The sequence below is a fragment of the Halichoerus grypus genome, chromosome 13 (genome assembly GCF_964656455.1).
Source record: "Halichoerus grypus chromosome 13, mHalGry1.hap1.1, whole genome shotgun sequence".
Taxonomy (NCBI): Eukaryota; Metazoa; Chordata; class Mammalia; order Carnivora; family Phocidae; genus Halichoerus; species Halichoerus grypus.
In genome coordinates, this window is record NC_135724.1 from 70,994,279 (window position 1) to 71,010,512 (window position 16,234).

Below are 16,234 nucleotides of genomic sequence, written 5' to 3' on the forward strand. Positions count from 1 at the left end.
CGAGCTGCAGTCACAGAGACACCCTAATGCTCCCCCGTCATCCAGCATCGGTTTCCTTTAGATGGCTGTGTGCACACACAAGTTTATACACTGCAGGGTATCGTCATCACTTTTTGCTATGTACTGGAAATCCTGGCAGCTTCTTCTCCGATTCAGAAAGGCAGAAACATTCAGGATGAAAATAATAACTCGGGTCTGTCCTTTGAGGGAACTTCGGGTGGCTGTTTTATTATTTTCTATTTGTAATAGTTCAAAAGGTTTGAGATAGTCCTACCCAGCAACTACCATACTTTCCTTCTCCCAGCCGCATCCCTTCTTCCCACATATCTCACAACATTATCTTCTTTCTCTTGGAAGCAGAGTAGTTCTTCCTCTGCCCCTTAACATTTCTTTATGACCTATCTCTAGTAGGCACTTACTGTGTTTCAGGCACTAGGCTAGGGACCTTTACGTATTGTACAAGCAAGATAGTGTGCCCAACACTCTCAGATAGTGCCTGGCACATGGAAAATGCTCAATACATGCTCTCTCACACTATCTCATTTCCATGTTTCCAACAGCTCTTGCAATGTAGATATCGTTATCCCCACTTTGGGGATGAGGAAATTGAAACCCGGAGACGTTGGGTCACTTGCCTAGGTTCACACTGTTAACAAGTGGCAGAACCGCCTAGGAGCTTTGCAAGTAAGGCAACTCCGCATTCCCTTGGACTAGGAGCTGAATGATGACTATTTGGTGTTTTGTGCATCGTCTCTTGGAGTTGGTTTCTAACTGGAATAGGACCTTTTGGGGAAGAGAGCTCCTTTTCCCCATGACAGTCGCATGCTTCTGGAGCTCCTGGCCATGCCACCTCTGGGCATCCCCAGATTTTCTGCTCACTGCCCAGTGCAAATGTAACATCATTATTACTAGGCACCTACTCTGTGCCCAGCCTTATGTGAGGTGCTTTGCACGTGCTCTTTCATTTAATCCTCAAATTGCCTTATGAAGTAAATGGTGCTAAGTGAGACTCAGAGATGTTTGTTACTCCAGTCACTTCACCAGGATGTGACAGCCAGAATTCAAACCTAGGTCTTCCTGATTCCAGAGGCCCTTGCTGCTTCTGCTATTCCTCACTGCCAGGAACTCTTCTTCAAAGCTATTCTCAGAACTTTGATTAAAATATAGGCCCACAATTTCAGATCCTTTAGACTTCGCCCTCCCCTCCCACCCGAGGAAGGATTTACGTCATGAAATTAGATGTCTTGTATTGAGGAGCTTCACATGGGGAGTCATGTTCTCGTGGCTCATGGACCTATGTAGATGAATAAAGGAAAGGGGTTACTCCATCCCCAAGTACTTCAAACATACTGGAACAGGTTCTAGGTCACTCTGCTTACTTCTTGGACTGCCTTCCTCCAAAGAGCCAGTTTTCCCTGCCTGCCTTGGGATTCTAGCATAGATAGTTTGGAGTTGGTCCTATTTTAAATTTATTTTCACTGCGTGCTTTGGACATTTTTTCAGCTAAACCTGTTAGGATTTCAGTACATTCAGGACAGTGATGACATGCTTCAGTCCTCAATTCTTCTCTGTCTCCTCAGTTAATAGAAAGGAAACGTAGCCCATCTGTCTGGACCTGTATAGAAGAATTTGGAGAAAAAAAAATAACAGCTAAGAAATGTTCCCTTATTTTGTGAGCTACCTTTAATCTGTCCCGTTGTTCTACAGCAAAAGACTTTTGCAAAAATACTTGAGTTTTCCTCTTCAAGTAAGGTATATTTTTAAAAATCATTTAGAAGCCCGTGAATATCAAAAAGCTGATGGACTAGGAGTCAGCACACCTTTTATCGGTAAAATGAGCGAATTGAACTGAAAGGGAAATGGTCTCTAGTGTGATGTCCTCAGTGCATCTAAAACCATTCGTTTTGTGATTTGTAGAAAAACGGTTACTGTGGAGTCCCCCACATGTAAACTGTTGGGTCAGTTCTCATTCTGTCTGCCCCCCAGGCACAGCTTTCATGAAGAAAAGACAGCACAAAAGACAGGAGGAGGAAATAGGATAATTTAGAGTGGCCCTATATTTTGGTTTCACTAGGGATAAACGCAGGATGTTAATCTCAGTAGGACAAGGGCTGTCTGGTTAAGAGGAAACACTGAGCTGATGGATACAAGGCCATGGGTGAGCACCCAGGGAAGAGTGGAGGGTTAGAGAACTGAGATAATTTGGTGGGAAGGATAACTAATTGCTAAATTGTTTTGGCTACATAATGCCTTATAGTCATTTTTAAAACAGAGAAAGATGCACAGGTGGAGGAACTCACTTGCACAGAGCCCACCAATGAGCTTATAGATTTTAATGCCAATTTTTTTTTCAAAGCAAAGGACATTCAAAGCCTCAAAGTTGAGGAACTGTGCTTAACCAGACATGTGACACTCACATTCTTCCTCTTTATAACTAGTGTTACAAATCCAACATGTTAATGGTACTGAAAAAAATCTAGGAGAATGGGCTAGAATAAGAAGACTAGGGGAGTTTCCAAGGCAAGAACAAAAATGCATGGTTCTTCCCACCCCCCACCCCCCCACCCCCACCACCACCCCCGCTGCCCCCCCAACCCCCACCCCCGCCCAGAAAAAGCATGGCTCCCAGCCTCACCATTGGCACCCTCTGACCTCCGTTGTGGAAGAGTCTGAGTCTTTACTCCTCTTTTCTCCACCTACCAACATATTTGGTCTTCTGACAACTGGTGCTCTATTTATCACAATATGGTTCTTTTTTTTAATGGAGATATAATCCACATAATATAATATACAACATTATAAAGTATACAGTCCAATGGTATACTTTGACAGACAATAGTCAGCATTAATGCCAGGGTATTTCCATCAGCCCCGAAAAGAAATACCATACCCATCACCTGTGACTCCCCATTCTCCCTTCCTCCCAGGCCCTGGCAACAACTAATTTACCTTCTGTCCCTGTAGATTTGCCCATTCTGGACATTTCATAGAAATGTGTGTCTAGCTTCTTTCACACAGCATGTTAGCTTCGAGGTTTATCCATGTTGTAGCATGTCTCAGTACTTCATTCGTTTTTAAGGCTGGATAATATTCCCTTGTATACATACATCACATTTTGTTCATTCCTCAGTTATGAGACATTTGGATTGTTTCCACTTTTTGGCTATTATCAATAATGCTGCTATGAGTATTCACATACAAGTTTTTGTGTGGACACATGTTTTTAATTCTCTTGGGTACATACCTAGAAGTGGAATTGCTGGGTGATGTGGTAACTGTATGTTTAACCCTTTTGAGGAACTGCCAAACTGTTTTCCACAGGTGACTACACCATTTTATATGTATGAAGGTTCCAGTTTCTCCATAATCTTGCTACCACTTATCGTTGTCTGTTTGTTTGGTTATAGCCATCTTAGTGTAAAGTAATATCTCATTATAGCCTTGATTTGTACTTGCCTAATGACTTAAGACATCAAACATCTTTTCATGTGCTTATTGGCCATTTGTGTATTTTCTTTGGAGAAACATCTCTTCAAATCCTTTGCCCATTTAAAAATTTGATTATTTGTCTTTTTATTGAGTTGTAAGAGTTCTTTATATTCTGGATATTCTGCATACTAGACTTTTATCAGACATATGATTTGTAAATGTTCTCTCCCATTCTGTGAGTTGTCTTTCACTTTTGTGATAATGTCCTTTGAAGCACAAAAGTCTGTTTTTTTATAAAGTCCAATTTATTTATTTTTCCTTTGGTTACTTGTGCTTTTGGTGTCATGTCGAAGAAGCTGTTGCTTGATCCAAGGTCAGAAAGATTCCTAGTTTTATAACTTGAGCTCTTGCATTTAGGTAGTTGGTCCATTTCGAGTTAATTTTTATATATGGTATGAAGTGTAAGAATCCAACTACATTATTCTGTATGTGGGTATACAGTTGTCCCAGCACCACTTGAAGAGACCAGTCTTCCCACAATGAATTGTTTTGGCATCCTTGTTGAAAATTAATAGACCATAAATGTGAGTATTTATTCCTGGACAGTCAGTTCTGTTCCATCGATTTATATGTCTATTCTTTTTTTTTTTAAAGATTTTATTTATTTATTTGACAGAGAGACACAGCGAGAGAGGGAACACAAGCAGGGGGAGTGGGAGAAGGAGAAGCAGGCTTTCCGCTGAGCAGGGAGCCCGATGCGGGGCTCGATCCCAGGACCCTGGGATCATGACCTGAGCCGAAGGCAGACGCTTAACGACTGAGCCACCCAGGTGCCCCTATATGTCTATTCTTATGCCAGTATCCCACTATGATTACTGTAGCTTTGAATTGGGTTTTGAAACCAGGGCACATGAGTCTTTCCACTTTGTTCTTCCTTATCAAGATTGTTTTGGCTATTCTGGGTCCCTTGATTTGACGTATGAATTTTAGAATAACCTTGCCAATTTCTGGAAAGAAGTCAGCTGCGATTTGGATAGGGAATGTGCTGAAACCATAGTTCAGTTTGGGGCATAGTGCCATTTTAACAATATTTTCTTCTAATCCATGAACGTGGTGTATCTTTCCATTTATTTTGATGTTCTTTAATTTCTTTCAACAATGTTTTATAGTTTTCAGTGTAGTCTTGTACTTCTTTGGTTAATTTTTTCCTAAGTATTTTATTCTTTTTAATATTGTTATACATGGAATTGTTTTCTTAATTTCATTTTGGACTACTCATTGCTAGTGTATAGAAATACAGCTAATTTTTACACATTGATCTTGTATCCTGCAACCTTGCTGACCCCATGTATTAGTGCTAAGTTTTTTCCTACATTCCTAGGACTATGTCTTGTGGTCTTCTGGTTTCCCAGGAATATGTTGAAACATTTCAAAGTCTCTGTGGACATCTTATTTCTCAGCTTTTTCCTTTTAAGATTTTTGGTTAGGCTATTTTTTTGTCCCGCCTGTTAATCCATTGCCTCACACGACCACCAGGATAAAACATTTACCTGTAATTGTTTTTTAAAAATGCCCCTTGAGAAGAAGAGGCTTTTAGCATTGTGCAGCTCTCAGTGAGGTCAAAGACAAGCTTTTCAAGCGAGGTTTTCCAGGGAACCCACTATACAGGTAAAACAATGACAGTTCTTTGAAAATGAGGCTTTAAAAGAGCCAAACTGTGGAAAATGCCGAGATGCCCTTCAACAGATGAATGGATAAAGAAGATGTGGTCCATATATACAATGGAATATTACTCAGCCGGGCACCTGGGTGGCTCAGTCGTTAAGCGTCTGCCTTCGGCTCAGGTCATGATCCCAGGGTCCTGGGATCAAGTCCCACATCGGGCTCCCTGCTCGGCAGGAAGCCTGCTTCTCCCTCTCCCAACTCCCCCTGCTTGTGTTCCTGCTCTCACTATCTCTCTCTGTGTCAAATAAATAAATAAAATCTTTAAAAAAAAAAAAAGGAATATTACTCAGCCATCAGAAAAGATGAATACCCAACTTTTACATCAACATGGATGGGACTGGAGGAGATTATGCTAAGTGAAATAAGTCAAGCAGAGAAAGTCAATTATCATATGGTTTCACTTATTTGTGGAACATAAGGAATAACATGGAGGACATTAGGAGAAGGAAGGGAAAAATGGGGGTGGGGGGGAATTGGAGGGAGAGATGAACCATGAGAGACTATGGACTCTGAGAAACAAACAGGGTTTTAGAGGGGAGGGGGGAGGGGGGATTGGTTAGCCCGGTGATGGGTATTAAGGAGGGCACGTACTGCATGGAGCACTGGGTGTTATACGAAAATGATGGATCGTGGATCACCACATCAAAAACCAATGATGTATTGTATGGTGACTAACATAACATAATAAAATTTAAAAAAAGAAAATGAGGCTTTAAGGAACTCCAGCTCCATTTTGCTCCCCTGGGATGTGGGCTATTTTTCAAGGCGACCATCAGGATAGAGAGCAGAGGTCTAGGACAAGTTAAAACAACAGAGCTCACTGTTCTTACAGAAATTAGTTTTTATTTAATAAATGCTCTCTGGGTTGCTGCAAGCCCATTGGTTAAATTTTCCAAACTTCTAACAAAGTTAATTCTGACCATTTTTGCCAGTTTTTGTCATTGTTGTTGTTGCTTTTATGAGAGATGAATTTTCAGATGTCCTCACTTTCCCATTTTAGCTGATTTGCCTATAACATGGTTTTTTAAATCTCTAAAGTCTCAATGACCATTGGCTAATTAAACACTTAATCATGTGAGATGATTAGAGAAAAGGAATAAAAATAGAAAATGTATTTCTCAGAGAAGCTCTCCCAGATGGAGAGATGAAGTTCAACAAAGTATTTCTATATTTAGTGCTCTCAAAGTTAAGTTTAAGGTAACAGCTATTTTGAAATCCCCTTTTCTTCATACGAGTTAAACACAGGCTTTGAGGTCAAAACTGATTTCAAATTCCAGCTCTGCTTCTGACTCTCTTGACAATCTAGGACAAATTACATAACCTCTCTGTACCTCAGTTTCCTCATTTGTAAAACGGGGTAATGATCATATCTATCACATAAGGTTATTGTGAGGATTAAATGTGAAATGCTGATCACAGATGCCTTACAGTCCAATAGTATTGGTTGTGATGATTCTCTTTCTAATATTTGGCAAAAGTACAGTAATGATTCTTGAGTATAGTCAACCTCAAGGAAGATTTTCTTTTCTTTCTTCCTATTTCTTTTACCTTTTTTGTTTTTAAAGCATTGAGAAGAGAATGTATTCAACATTTTGGAATAAAAACTTGTGTCAAAGAATGAAAAAATGTTATTTATTTATTCGACAAACATTCATTAAAAAACTAGTAAATAACAAGCACTATGTCAGGCACAGGGACAATGACAATCAAGTATGGTCCCTGCCCTCAAGGAGCCGACAGTCCAGGAGACTGACAAGGAAACAGGTGATTACATGCCATGACAAAGGCTGTGATACAAGGATACACGGAACATGTGGCGGGAGTATAGCTTTCACCAGTTCCTCCTACATTTAGCCCCTATTGTTTGGCTCCAAAACTGAGGAATTGGTCCTCTTTTTGTCTTTCACTGCGTGGTTTAAACTGTGGAATTTTTTAAATTTCTAGAGATAAGACAAAAACACCTTAAATCATGGAGGACACGAGAAATGGTATTTCCTACAGAGCCAGGGCTTCTTACTAGTGTAGTCACTTCTGGGGTTTTCAACCTGAAAAGTTCTTTGGCATAGTTTTTCTTTGCCGTCCACTTAAAAAAAATGTTTTTTCTCTTTCCCACTTTATCATTCAGAGACCTGGGTAGTTCCCAAAGGAAGACTGCTTTACAGATTTATAGGCAAAGGCAGAAAATGATTACTTTTAACCTTCCAGTCCCATCCCAAAAAAATGAACATAAACTTTCATGGTAGTTATTGAAAATGCAGATAATTTTAATTCCATTGCATTTTTCAGAATTCTCAATCGTAACCCTCTGACAACTGTTGAAGATTCGTATCTTTTTAAATTGCCGGCATTAAAATATTTGTAAGTATTACAACAATCTCATGGCTCATGAGATGATTTCTGCTGTTTTTGAAAGATTAAGTATTTTGCATTTTGGTTAAAAAGTCATAATTTAAATTTTAACTGGGTTATTGAAATAAGAATTATTGGCAAAGAAACAATGTATATGGGCAAGACAGCCTGCAGAGGAAGAAAGCAGTATTGAAGAACACATACAGATATGGAACATGCAGATGTATGCAGAAGTATCATTTATCGTGTATGTAGAAATATCATTTGTCTCAAAAAGCAAAGTGGAATAAGATGTACATTATTTTCAAAAAATGATTAATCAAGAGAGGTGGATGCAATTGAGAATGAGAAGTAGGATAATGGTTAAAAGAGATTGTCCTGTTCATCACCAAGGTGATAAATTTGATGATGCACATAAATTTAAATTTCTTCAATAAAAGTTCTCTGAAATTATTGTCCATAGCAAGTTAACTCGAGCTGGCTTGATGGAATTTAACTAATCACATGTTGTTAAGTCTCTTTTTAAGTATAGAATTTTTGTCTTTGGTATCATTCATGTTTGGACTTTCTCCTTCAGAGACATGGGAACAACACAGGTGTCACTTCCAACAATTGAGAGCATCCTCATGATGACCCTTGAATTGGAAAAACTGTAAGTTGATTTTTCTTATGTTTATTTTCACTTAGTTGTTTATGTGTGTTTGATTCTTTTCTTAAGTCAGATTTATTGAGGTATAATTTTCATTTAATAAAATTTACTCTTTTTAAGTATACAGTTTGATGAGTTTTGGCAAACATATAGCTACGTAACCACCACCACATTTGAGATCTAGAACATTTTTGTTTGCAGTCAATCCCCTTTTCCCACCATCAGCCCCTGGCAGCCACCAGCCTCATTTTTGTCCCTATAGTTTTGCCTTTTCCACCATGTCTTATAAATGAAATCATACAGTATGTAGTCTTTTGTGATTGGCTCCTCTCACTCAGCATAATCCTTTTGAGATTCATCAAGGTTGTTGCATCTATCTGCAATTCATTCCTTTTTTTTTTTTTTTTTTTTTAATTTTTTTTTATTGTTATGTTAATCCCCCTACATAACATCATTAGTTTTAGATATAGTGTTCCATGATTCATTGTTTGTGCATAACACCCAGTGCTCCATGCAGAACGTGCCCTCCTCAATACCCATCACCAGGCTAACCCATCCTCCCAACCCCCTCCCCTCTAGAACCCTCAGTTTGTTTTTCAGAGTCCATCGTCTCTCATGGTTCTTCTCCCCCTCCGATTTCCCCCCCTTCATTCTTCCCCTCCTGCTACATTCTTCTTCTTCTTTTTTTCTTTCTTAACATATATTGCATTATTTGTTTCAGAGGTACAGATCTGAGATTCAACAGTCTTGCACAGTTCACAGCGCTTACCAGAACACATACCCTCCCCAGTGTCCATCACCCAGTCACCCCATCCCTCCCACCCCACCCCCCACTCCAGCAACCCTCAGTTTGTTTCCTGAGATTAAGAATTCCTCATATCAGTGAGGTCATATGATACATGTCTTTCTCTGTTTGACTTATTTCGCTCAGCATAATACCCTCCAGTTCCATCCACGTCGTTGCAAATGGCAAGATCTTATTCCTTTTGATGGCTGCATAATATTCCATTGTATATATATACCACATCTTCTTTATCCATTCATCTGTTGATGGACATCTTGGCTCTTTCCACAGTTTGGCTATTGTAGACATTGCTGCTATAAACATCGGGGTGCACGTAGCCTTTCGGGTCCCTACTTTTGTATCTTTGGGGTAAATACCCAGTAGTGCATGCAATTCATTCCTTTTTATTGCTGAGTAGTATTCCAGTTGTATGGATACACCAGTCTGTTTATGCATTCATCAGTTAATGGACATTTGAGTTGTTCTTAGTTTTTTGTCTATTATGAATAAATCTGCTAAAAGCAGTCACATGCAGGTCTTTGCATGAGCATATGTTTTCATTTTGGGGGAGGTAAAATACTTAATGGTAGGATTGCTACATCATATGCTAAGTGTATATTTAACTTTTTAAGAAACCGCTTACCTGGGGGCACCTGGGTGGGTCAGTCGGTTAAGTGTTCGACTCTTGATATTGGCTTAGATCATGATCTCAGGGTCGTGAGATCAATCTCCCAGTTGGGGTCCACGCTGAATGTGGAGCCTGCTTAAGATCCTCTCTCTCCCTATTCCTCTCCCTGCACCTCCCCACCCCCGGCTCATATGCACCCACGTGTGTGCTCTCTCTAAAAAAAGAAACAAACAAACAAACAAAAAACACACAAAAAAACTGCTTAGCTGTTTTTAAAATGGATGTACCTGTTTGCATTCCAACCAGCAGTGTATGAGATCTTCACCTTGTATTTCAGTTAAAAAAATTTTTTTAGACTTTCTTATAGGTATGTATGTAGGCTGTATCTCATTGTGGCTTTAAGTTGCATTTCTCTAATAGCTCATGATGTTGAGTGTCTATTCATGTACAGATACCTTTTTTTTTTTAATTGCAGGAGAACCAGTTTATTTTTTTTTTAAAGATTTTTATTTATATATTTGACAGAGAGAGAGACAGCGAGAGAGGGAACAGAAGCAAGGGGAGTGTGAGAGGGGAAGCAGGCTTCCCACTGACCAGGGAGCGCAATGCGGGGCTCGATCCCAGGATCCTGGGATCATGACCTGAGTCAAAGGCAGCTGCTTTAACCACTGAGCCACCCAGGCACCCCATGTACAGATACCTTTTTAAATGATGTGTCCTTCAAATCCATTTTTCCTTTTCCTTTTCTTTTTTTTTTTAAGATTTATTTATTTATCTTAGACAAAGAGAGAGAGAGTGAGTGAGTGTGGTGGGGGGAGAGGCTGAAGGAGATAGAGAGAGAGAATCTCAAGCAGACTCCCCGCCAAGCATGGAGCCTGACTCAGGGCTCAATCCCACAAGCCTGAAACCATAACCTGAGCCAAAATCAAGAGTCGGACACTCAACAGACTGAGCCACCCTGGCACCCCCAAATCCATTTTTTAATTGGATACATACTATTGAGTTTTAAGAGTATGTTCTATATTCTGGAAAAAGTCCTTTCTCTCAGATAGGTGTTCAGCAAATTTCTCCCAGGTTGTGGTTTGTCTTCATTCTGTTCTATCTCTGAAGACCAGAAGTTTTTAATTTTTAAATTTTGATGCACTCACCTATTTCACCTATCCTCCCACCCCCTGTCCTCTCTGGTCTCCATCAGTTTGTTCCCTATAATTAAGAGTCTGTTCCTTGATTTGTCTCTCTCTTTCTCGATTCGTCTCTCTCTTTCTTGCTCTTTTTTTCTCTTTGCTCATTTTTTTTGTTTCTTAAATTTCACATATGAGTGAAATCATATGGTATTTGACTTTCTCTGACTGACTTACTTCACTTACATTGTACTCTCTAGCTCCATCCATGTTGTTGCAGATGGCAAGAGTTCATTCTTTTTTATGGCTGAATAATATTCCATAATTTATATATATGAATCTCTTCTTTATCCATTTATCTATCAATGGACACTTAGGTTATTTCCATAATTTGGCTATTATAAATAATGCTGCAATAAACAGAGAGGTGCATGTATCCCTTTGAATTAGTGTTTTTGTATTCTTTGGTTAAATACCCAGAAGTACAATTACTGGATCATAGAGTAGTTCTATTTTTAATTTTGTGAGGAACCTCCATACTGTCTTCCTCAGTGGCTGCATCAGTTTGCGTTCCCACCAACAGTGCATAAGGTTCCTATTTCTCCATATCCTCACTAGAATTTGTTGTTTGTGTTTTTTATTTTAGCCATTCTGACAGATGTGAGGTTGATATCTCATTGTGGTTTTGATTTGCATTTTCCTGATGATGAGTGATGTTGAGCATCTTTTCATGTGTCTGTTGGCCCCATCTGTAGGTCTTCTTTAAAAAAAAAAAAGATTTTATTTGTTTATTTGGGAGAGAGCACAAGCGGGGGGAGAGGCAGAGGGAGAGGGAGAAGCAGACTCCCCACTGAGCAGGGAGCACTATGTGGGGCTCGATTCCAGGACCCTGAGATCATGACCTGAGCTGAAGGCGAACGTTTAATCGACTGAACCACCCAGGTGCCTCTGTGTGTCCTCTTTGGAGAAATGTCTGTTCATGTCTTCTGCCCATTTTAAATTGGATTATTTGGGGGGTTTTTTGGTGTTGAGTTGTATAAATTCTTTATATATTTTGGATACTAAACCTTTATTGAATATGTCACTTGCAAATATCTTCTCCCATTCAGTAGGTTGTCTTTTAGTTTTGTTGATTGTTTCCTTTACTATGCAGAAGCTTTTTATTTTGATGTAGTCCCAATAGTTTACTTTTGCTTTTGTTCCCCTTGCCTCAGGAGACATATTTAGAAAGATGTTGTTAAAGCCAATCTCAGAGAAATTACTGCCTGTGCTCTCTTCTAGGATTTTTATGGTTTTCGGTCTCACATTTATTTAGGTCCTTAATCCATTTTGAGTTTACTTTTGGATATGGTGTAAGAAAGTGGTCCAGTTTCATTCTCTTGCACATAGTTGTCCAGTTTTCCCAACAACATTTTTTGAAGAGACTGTCTTTCTCATTGCATATTCTTGCTTCCTTTGTCAAAGATTAATTGACCATATAATTGTAAGTTTGCTTCTGGGCTTCCTATTCTGTTCCATTGATCTATGTGTCTGTTTTTGTGCCAGTACCATACTGTTTTGATTACTACAGCTATGTAATATAACTTGAATTGTGGAATTGTGACATCTCCAGTTTTGTTTCTCTTTTTCAAGATTGCTTTGGTTATTCAGGGTCTTTTGTGGTTCATACAAATTTTATGATGGTTTGTTCTAGTTCTGTGAAAAATGCTATTGGAATTTTGATAGGGATTGTATTAAATCTGTAGATTGCTTTGGGTAGTACTCATAGATCTGCTTTCTGTTACAAAAAATTAGTTTGCATTTTCTAGAATGTTATATAAATGGAATCATGTGGTAAGTACTCTTTTCTAACTGGCTTCTTTCATTCATCATAATTATTTTGATTCATCCATGTTGTTATGTATATCAATAATTCATTTTTATTGCTGAATAATATTCCATTATATGGATATGCCACAATTTATCTGCTCACCATTGATGAACATTTGATTTGTTCCAATTTTCGGCTATTAAAAATAAAGCTTCTGTGTGTGTACGTACACGTCTTTGTATGGATACATACTTCCATTTCTCTTGGGGTAAATACCTGGAAGTGGATGGCTGGTTCATATGGTAAGTGTGTGTTTAAGTTTTTAAAAAATTATTTTCCACAGTGGTTGTACCATTTTACATTCCCACCAGCAATGTATGAGGTTTCCATTTTCTTCCCATTTTTGCTAATACTTGCTATAGTAAGTGTTTTTAATTTTAGACAGTTTAATAGGTGTATAGTGGCATCTCTGTGGCTTTTATTTGCATTTCCTTTATAATTAATGATGTCAGATATCTTTTCATATGCTTATTTGTCTTTCGGCTATATTATTATTGAATTTTGAGAGTTCTTTATCTATTCTGGAAACAAGTCCTCTATCAACTATGTAATTTACTAAGTATTTTCTCCCATTTTGTAGCTCGTATTTTCATTCTCTTAAGAGTGTCTTTTGCAAGATAGAAATTCTTAATTTTGATGGTGTCCAATTTATCCATTTTTTTTTTGTAGGCTATCCTTATGGTGTCATATCTTAAGAAATCTTGCCCAACACAAGGTCTCCTGTGTTTTCTTTGAGACGTTTATAGTTTTAGGTTTTATATTTGGATCTTTGAACCAATTTGAGTTCATTTCTGCATATGGTTTGGATTGATGTTTGCTTTTTTGCATATGGATATCCAGTTGTTCCAGCACCATTTGTTGGAAAGACTATCCTTTCTCCACTCAACTGCCTTGGAACCTGAAAATAAGTTGTTCATATCTCTTTCCTTCTGGACTTTCTATTCTGTTTCTTTGATCTGTTTGTCTAAATTTATACTAATATCACAAAGTCTTGAAAGTGTAGCTTCATAAGTCTTGTAATCTGGTAGTGTTAGTCCTCCAATTTTGTCTTCTTTTTCAAAGCTGTTTGGCTATTCTAGGAGCTTTACATTTCCATATGAATTTTAGCATTAGCTTGCCAATTTCTACAGACAAGTCTGGTGGGATTTTTATCTGTAAATCAATTTGGGGAGAATTGACATCTTAACAATATTGAATCTTCTGATCCATGAACACTTTATGTCTCTTCATTTATTTAGGTGTTCTTTAATTTTTCCCAGGAATATTTTATAGTTTTCAGTGTGTAAGCCTTTTACATCTTTTCAGACTTTTCTAAGTATTTTACACTTTTGATGCTATTATAAGTAATATTTTTTAAAATTTCAATTTCTAATTGTTTATTGTTAGGTATTAGAGATAAATTAATTTTTTATATATTGATCTTTTTCCTGCAAACTTGATAAACTCATTTATTAGTTCTAGTAACCTTTTTATAGATTCCATCAGGTTTTCTGCATAGATAATCATTTTATCTGCAAATAAAGATAGTTTGGCTTCTTCCTTTCCATTTTGAATACCTTTTATTTCTTTTTCTTGCTGTATTGCACTGACTGGAACCTTCAGTGCACTATCAAATAAAAGTAATGAGAGAAGACTTCCTTTCCTTTGTCCTGATCTTGGAGAGAAAGCATGTGTCTTTCACTATTAAATATGATGTTCGGGTTTTTTATGTAGAAGTCTCTTATCAAGATGAAGTTTCCTTCCATCAGTTTGCCAAGGGCTTCTTTTTTTTTTAATTTGTAATCAGGAATGGATGTTAGATTTGTCAGATACTTTTTCTCCATCTATTACAATGATTGTATAATTTTTTTAGTTTATTAGCTTGGGTAAATTACATTGATTTTCAAATATTAAACCAATCTTGCAATCCTGAGATAAACCCCACTTCATAATGTAGCTAGCATCTTTTTATATATTGTTAGATTTGATATAGTAAAATTTTGTTTAGAATTTTGCATCTGTGCTCATGAGAGATATTGGTCTGTTGCTTTCTTTTCTTGTAATGTCTTTGTCTAGTTTTGATAAAGCAAAAGTTGGCCTTAAAAATGAGTTGGGAAGTTTTCCCTTCTCTTCAATTCTCTGGTAGAGTTTGTGTAGAATTGGCATTATTTCTTCCTTAAATGTTTGGTAGAATTCACCAGTGAAGCATGTGTGTTTGAAGCTTTCTATGTGGGAAGGTTGTAAACTACACACTCTATTTCTTTAATAGTGCTATTTAAGTTACATATTTATTTTTGAGTAGTTTATGTCTTTAAGGACTCTGTCCATTTCATTTTGAATTGATTGACATGAATTAGTTTATAATATTCCCTTATTATCCTTTTAATATGTGTAGAATTTGTATTGATGTCACCCCTCTCGTTTCTGTTATTGATAATTTGTGTCTTCTCTTGTCTTTTCTTGATCAATATGGCTAGAGGTATATCAATTTTATTTACCTTCTCTAAAAACTGTCTTTTCATTTCACTGACCTCTCTATTTTTCTGTTTTCCATTTTATTTCTGCCTTGATCTTTATTATGCTATTTCTTCTCCTTACTCAGTGATTAATTTTCTTTTTCTAGTTTCTTAAAAGTGGACGCTGGGGAAGCTGAACACTGTGTTAGCAACATGTTGACATGTTTTCAATTTCAGTCAGTAAAAAAAATAGTTCTTAATTTCCCTTTTGCTTTATTTTACCCACAGGGTTACTTAGAAATGTATTGTTTAGTTTCCAAATATTTGGGGATTTTTCAAATCTGTTAATTTCTAATTGAATTCCATTGTGGTCACAGAACATCTGTTGAATAACTGAAATCCTTTTAAATGTATTGAGTTGTTTTATATCCATGTATTCTGGCACTAGATGAGAATATGGTCTATTTTGGTAAATATTTTGTGTCTACTTGAAAAAAACGTGTATTCTGATTTTGGGTGGAGTGATCTATAAATATCAATTAGATCAAGTAGGTTGATAGTGTTCAAGTCTGCTATATCTTTACTGATTTTTTATATTTTTTTTCTGTCAATTATTGAGACAGGGGTATTGAAATCTCCAACTATAATTGTGTATGTATTTGTTTCTCTTTGCCATTCTCCTTAATATATTTTGAAGTTCTTTTATCAGATGCATAAATATTTAGGTTATGTCTTTTTTATTAGTTGACATTTCTAACATGATGGAATAACCTCCTTTATCCTTGGTAATATTCTTTGCTGAAATTGACTTTGTCTTATAGTAATATAACCACTCAGGGTCTATTTTGATTAGTGTTAGCATAGCATAATTTTTTCCATACTTTTCCCCTACTTGTATCTTTCTGTTGAAGATCATTCTTGTAGACAGCATGTAGTTTTGGCTTGTGCTTTTTTATCTGGTGTGACAACTCTATCTTTTAATTAGGGTGATGATACCATTTATATTTAATGTAATTATTTATATGATTACATTTAAAGCTACTGTCTAATATTTTCTATGTGTCCCATCTGTTCTTTGTTTCGTTTTTTTTTTTCTTTTTCTTCCTGCTTTTGGATTGACTGAGTACATTTTATTATTTTATTTGTTGACTAGTTACAACTCAGGTTTTGTTATTTTAGTAGTTGCTTAATGGTTTGTAGTGTTCATCTTTAACTTATCACAGTCTATCTTCAAATTATATTAT

The 16,234-nt window shown here is 37.1% G+C and overlaps 1 pseudogene; it reads left to right on the forward strand.

Moving 5' to 3' along the window:
* LOC118545882 (leucine-rich repeat-containing protein 37A3-like) overlaps window positions 1-16,234 on the forward strand; it is a 32,604-nt pseudogene that overhangs the window by 9,720 nt on the left and 6,650 nt on the right.